General features: G+C 50.4%; 2 pseudogenes; both read left to right on the forward strand.

The window, feature by feature from the left end:
- Window positions 1-1595: 1595 nt before the first annotated feature.
- On the forward strand, window positions 1596-1715 carry LOC130333161 (5S ribosomal RNA; annotated as a pseudogene).
- A 3538-nt stretch (window positions 1716-5253) lies between these two features.
- Window positions 5254-5373, forward strand: LOC130333208 (5S ribosomal RNA; annotated as a pseudogene).
- The last annotated feature ends 976 nt before the right edge of the window (window positions 5374-6349 follow it).

A 6349-nucleotide genomic window follows, 5' to 3' on the forward strand; every position in this document is an offset into this window, starting at 1 on the left:
ACAAAGTGTGAAGCTGTCAACGGCCATCCTAAGCTGAACGCGCCTGCTCTCGTCAGATCGCAGACTGCTACCAAGCTTAGGGCCTGGTAAGTACCAGCATGGGAGACTGGATGGGAATCCCGGGTGCAGTTGCCATTTTAATCTGTTGCCGCCTTCCGCTCCGATTCAGAAAAGGATTTATAGATGCTTAAATCCACAATATACAGGGTGTGAAGCTGTCAACGGCCATCCTAAGCCTGAACGTGCCTGCTCTCCTCAGATCGCAGACCGCTGCCCGGCAGATACCGGCATGGGAGACTGGCTGGCAATCCAAGGTGCCATTGACATTTTGCTCTGTTGCCGCCTTGCTCTCCGATTAATAAAAATATTTATTATTGCTTAAATCCACAATATACAAGGCGTAAAGATGTCAACAGCCATCCTAACCTGAACGCGCCTGCTCTCGTCAGATCGCAGACTGCTACCCAGCTTAGGGCCCAGTAAGTACCGACATGGGAGACTGGCTGGGAATCCCGGGTGCAGTTGACATTTGGCTCTGTTTCTGCTCCGATTCCGAAAATTATTTATTGATGCTTAAATCCACAGTATACAAAGTGTGAAGCTGTCAACGGCCATCCTAAGCTTAACACGCCTGCTCTCGTCAGATCGCAGACTGCTACCCAGCTTAGGGCCTGGTAAGTACCAGCATGGGAGACTGGCTGGGAATCCCGAGTGCAGTTGACATTTTGCTCTGTTTCTGCTCCGATTCCGAAAATTATTTATTGATGCTTAAATCCACAGTATACAAAGTGTGAAGCTGTCAACGGCCATCCTAAGCTGAACGCGCCTGCTCTCGTCAGAATGCAGACTGCTACCCAGCTTACGGCCTGGTAAGTACCAGCATGGGAGACTGGATGGGAATCCCGGGTGCAGTTGCCATTTTAATCTGTTGCCGCCTTCCGCTCCGATTCGGAAAAGGATTTATTGATGCTTAAATCCACAATATACAGGGTGTGAAGCTGTCAACGGCCATCCTAAGCCTGAACGTGCCTGCTCTCCTCTGATCTCAGACTGCTGCCCGGCAGATACTGGCATGGGAGACTGGCTGGCAATCCAAGGTGCCATTGACATTTTGCTCTGTTGCCGCCTTCTTCTCCGAATAATAAAAATATTTATTGATGCTTAAATCCACAATATACAAGGCATAAAGATGGCAATGGCCATCCTAAGCTGAACGTGCCTGCTCTCGTCAGACCGCAGACTGCTACCCAACTTAGGGACCGGTAAGTACTGGCATGGGAGACTGGCTGGGAATCCCGGGTGCCGTTGACATTTTGCTCTATTGCTGCCTTCCGCTCCGATTCCGAAAATAATTTATTGATGCTTAAATCAACAGTATACAAGGTGTGAAGCTGTCGACGGCAATCCTAAGCTTAACGCGCCTGCTCTCGTCAGATCGCAGACTGGTACAGATCTTAGGGCCCGGTAAGTACCGGCATGGGACACTGGCTGGGAATCCCGGCTGCCGTTGACATTTTGCTCTGTTGCCGCCATCCGTTCCGATTCCGAAAAGGATTTATTGATGCTTAAATGCACAGTATAAAGGGCAAGAAGCTGTCAACGGCCATCCTAAGCTGAACGCGCCTGCTCTCATCAGATCGCAGACTGCTACTCAGCTTAGGGCCCGGTAAGTACCAGCATGGGAGACTGGCTGGGAATCCCAGGTGTCGTTGACATTTTGCTCTGTTGCCGCCTTCTGCTCCGATTCCAAAAAGGATTTATTGATGCTTAAATCCACAGTATACAGGGTGTGAAGATGTCTACGGCCATCCTAAGCTGAATGCGCCTGTTCTCGTCAGATCGCAGACTGCTACCCAGCTTCGGGCCTGGTAAGTACCAGCATGGGAGACTGGCTGGGAATCCCGGGTTCAGTTGACATTTTGCTCTGTTTCTGCTCCGATTCCGAAAATTATTTATTGATGCTTAAATCCACAGTATACAAAGTGTGAAACTGTCAACGGCCATCCTAAGCTGAACGCGCCTGCTCTCGTCAGATCGCAGACTGCTACCCAGCTTTGGGCCTGGTAAGTAGCAGCATGGGAGACTGGCTGGGAATCCCGGGTGCAGTTGACATTTTAATCTGTTGCCGCCTTCCGCTCCAATTCGGAAAACGATTTATTGATGCTTAAATCCACAATATACAGGGTGTGAAGCTGTCAACGGCCATCCTAAGCCTAAACGTGCCTGCTCTCCTCAGATCGCAGACCGCTGCCCGGCAGATACCGGCATGGGAGACTGGCTGGCAATCCAAGGTGCCATTGACATTTTGCTCTGTTGCCGCCTTGCTCTCCGATTAATAAAAATATTTAATGATGCTTAAATCCACAATATACAAGGCGTAAAGATGTCAACGGCCACCCTAAGCTGAACGCGCCTGCTCTCATCAGATCGCAGACTGCTACCCAGCTTAGGGCCCAGTAAGTACCGGCATGGGAGACTGGCTGGGAATCCCGGGTGCAGTTGACATTTTGCTCTGTTGCCGCCTTCTGTTCCGATTCCGAAAAGGATTTATTGATGCTTAAATCCACAGTATACAAGGTGTGAAGCTGTCGACGGCCATCCTAAGCTTAACGCGCCTGCTCTCGTCAGATCGCAGACTGGTACAGTACTTAGGGCCCGGTAGGTACCGGCATGGGACACTGGCTGGGAATCCCGGCTGCCGTTGACATTTTGCTCTGTTTCCGCCTTCCGTTCCGATTCCGAAAAGGATTTATTGATGCTTAAATCCACAGTATACAGGGCGTGAAGATGTCTACGGCCATCCTAAGCTGAATGCGCCTGTTCTCGTCAGATCGCAGACTGCTACCCAGCTTCAGGCCTGGTAAGTACCAGCATGGGAGACTGGCTGGGAATCCCGAGTGCAGTTGACATTTTGCTCTGTTTCTGCTCTGATTCCGAAAATTATTTATTGATGCTTAAATCCACAGTATACAAAGTGTGAAGCTGTCAACGGCCATCCTAAGCTGAACGCGCCTGCTCTCGTCAGATCGCAGACTGCTACCCAGCTTAGGGCCTGGTAAGTACAGGCATGGGAGACTGGATGGGAATCCCGGGTGCAGTTGCCATTTTAATCTGTTGCCGCCTTCCGCTCCGATTCAGAAAAGGATTTATTGATGCTTAAATCCACAATATACAGGGTGTGAAGCTGTCAACGGCCATCCTAAGCCTGAACGTGCCTGCTCTCCTCAGATCGCAGACCGCTGCCCGGCAGATACCGGCATGGGAGACTGGCTGGCACCTTCTGTTGCCGCCTTCTGTTCCGATTCCGAAAAGGATTTATTGATGCTTAAATGCACAGTATAAAAAACATGAAGCTGTCAATGGCCATCCTAAGCTGAACGCGCCTGCTCTCGTCAGATCACAGACTGCTACCCAGCTTAGGGCCCAGTAAGCACCGGCATGGGAGACTGGCTGTTAATCCCAGTTGCCGTTGACATCTTGCTCTGTTGCCGCCTTCTGCTCCGATTCCGAAAAGGATTTATTGATGCTTAAATCCACAGTATACAGGGTGTGAAGATGTCTACGGCCATCCTAAGCTGAATGCGCCTGTTCTCGTCAGATCGCAGACTGCTACCCAGCTTCGGGCCTGGTAAGTACCAGCATGGGAGACTGGCTGGGAATCACGGGTGCAGATGACATTTTAATCTTTTGCCGCTTTCCACTCCGATTCGGAAAAGGATTTATTGATGCTTAAATGCACAGTATAAAGGGAGTGAAGCTGTCAACGGCCATCCTAAGCTGAACGTGCCTGCTCTCGTCAGATTGCAGACTGCTACCCAGCTTAGGGCCCGGTAAGTACCAGCATGGGAGACTGGCTGGGAATCCCAGGTGTTGTTGACATTTTGCTCTGTAGCCGCCTTCCGAAAAGGATTTATTGATGCTTAAATCCACAGTATACAGGGTGTGAAGCCGTCTACGGCTATCCTAAGCTGAATGTGCCTGTTCTTGTCAGATCGCAGACTGCTGCCCGGCAAGTACAGGCATGGGAGACTGGCTGGCAATCCAAGGTGCTATTGACATTTTGCTCTGTTGCCGCCTTCCTCTCCTTTTCCGAAAAGGATTTATTGATGCTTAAATCCACAGTATACAAGGTGTGAAGCTGTCGACGGCCATCCTAAGCTTAACGCGCCTGCTCTCGTCAGATCGCAGACTGGTACAGTACTTAGGGCCCGGTAGGTACCGGCATGGGACACTGCCTGGGAATCCCGGCTGCCGTTGACATTTTGCTCTGTTGCCGCCTTCCGTTCCGATTCCGAAAAGGATTTATTGATGCTTAAATCCACAGTATACAGGGTGTGAAGATGTCTACGGCCATCCTAAGCTGAATGCGCCTGTTCTCGTCAGATCGCAGACTGCTACCCAGCTTCAGGCCTGGTAAGTACCAGCATGGGAGACTGGCTGGGAATCCCGAGTGCAGTTGACATTTTGCTCTGTTTCTGCTCCGATTCCGAAAATTATTTATTGATGCTTAAATCCACAGTATACAAAGTGTGAAGCTGTCAACGGCCATCCTAAGCTGAACGCGCCTGCTCTCGTCAGATCGCAGACTGCTACCCAGCTTAGGGCCTGGTAAGTACCAGCATGGGAGACTGGATGGGAATCCCGGGTGCAGTTGCCATTTTAATCTGTTGCCGCCTTCCGCTCCGATTCAGAAAAGGATTTATTGATGCTCAAATCCACAATATACAGGGATGGGAGACTGGCTGGCAATCCAAGGTGCCATTGACATTTTGCTCTGTTGCCGCCTTCTTCTCCGAATAATAAAAATATTTATTGATGCTTAAATCCACAATATACAAGGCGTAAAGATGTCAATGGCCATCTTAAGCTAAACGTGCTTGCTCTCGTCAGATCGCAGACTGCTACCCAACTTAGGGCCTGGTAAGTACTGGCATGGGAGACTGGCTGGGAATCCCGGGTGCCGTTGACATTTTGCTCTATTGCTGCCTTCCGCTCCGATTCCGAAAATAATTTATTGATGCTTAAATCAACAGTATACAAGGTGTGAAGCTGTCGACGGCCATCCTAAGCTTAACGCGCCTGCTCTCGTCAGATCGCAGACTGGTACAGATCTTAGGGCCCGGTAAGTACCGGCATGGGACACTGGCTGGGAATCCCGGCTGCCGTTGACATTTTGCTCTGTTGCCGCCTTCCGTTCCGATTCCGAAAAGGATTTATTGATGCTTAAATGCACAGTATAAAGGGTGAGAAGCAGTCAACGGCCATCCTAAGCTGAATGCACCTGCTCTCGTCAGATCGCAGACTGCTACTCAGCTTAGGGCCCGGTAAGTACCAGCATGGGAGACTGGCTGGGAATCCCAGGTGTCGTTGACATTTTGCTCTGTTGCCGCCTTCCGCTCCGATTCCAAAAAGGATTTATTGATGCTTAAATCCACAGTATACAGGGTGTGACGATGTCTACGGCCATCCTAAGCTGAATGCGCCTGTTCTCGTCAGATCGCAGACTGCTACCCAGCTTAGGGCCCAGTAAGTACCGGCATGGGAGACTGGCTGGGAATCCCGGATGCAGTTGACATTTTGCTCTGTTGCCGCTTTCCGTTCCGATTCCGAAAAGGATTTATTGATGCTTAAATGCACAGTATAAAGTGCGAGAAGATGTCTACGGCCATCCTAAGCTGAACGCGCCTGCTCTCGTCAGATCGCAGACTGCTACCCAGCTTAGGGCCCGGTAAGTACCAGCATTGGAGACTGACTGGGAATCCCAGGTGTCGTTGACATTTTGCTCTGTTGCCGCCTTCTGCTCCGATTCCGAAAAGGATTTATTGATGCTTAAATCCACAGTATACAGGGTGTGAAGATGTCTACGGCCATCCTAAGCTGAATGTGCCTGTTCTCGTCAGATCGCAAACTGCTACCCAGCTTCGGGCCTGGTAAGTACCAGCATGGGAGACTGGCTGGGAATCCCGGGTGCAGTTGACATTTTGCTCTGTTTCTGCTCCGATTCCGAAAATTATTTATTGATGCTTAAATCCACAGTATACAAAGTGTGAAGCTGTCAACGGCCATCCTAAGCTGAACGTGCCTGCTTTTGTCAGATCGCAGACTGCTACCCAGCTTAGGGCCATGTAAGTACCAGCATGGGAGACTGGCTGGAATCCCGGGTGCAGGTGACCTTTTAATCTGTTGCCGCCTTCCGCTCCGATTGGGAAAAGGATTTATTGATGCTTAAATCCACAATATACAGGGTGTGAAGCTGTCAACGGCCAACCTAAGCTGAACGTGTCTGCTCTCCTCAGATCGCAGACTGCTGCCCGGCAGATACCGGCATGGGAGACTGGCTGGCAATCCA

This window comes from Hyla sarda, unplaced genomic scaffold (assembly GCF_029499605.1).
Source record: "Hyla sarda isolate aHylSar1 unplaced genomic scaffold, aHylSar1.hap1 scaffold_401, whole genome shotgun sequence".
Classification (NCBI taxonomy): domain Eukaryota; kingdom Metazoa; phylum Chordata; class Amphibia; order Anura; family Hylidae; genus Hyla; species Hyla sarda.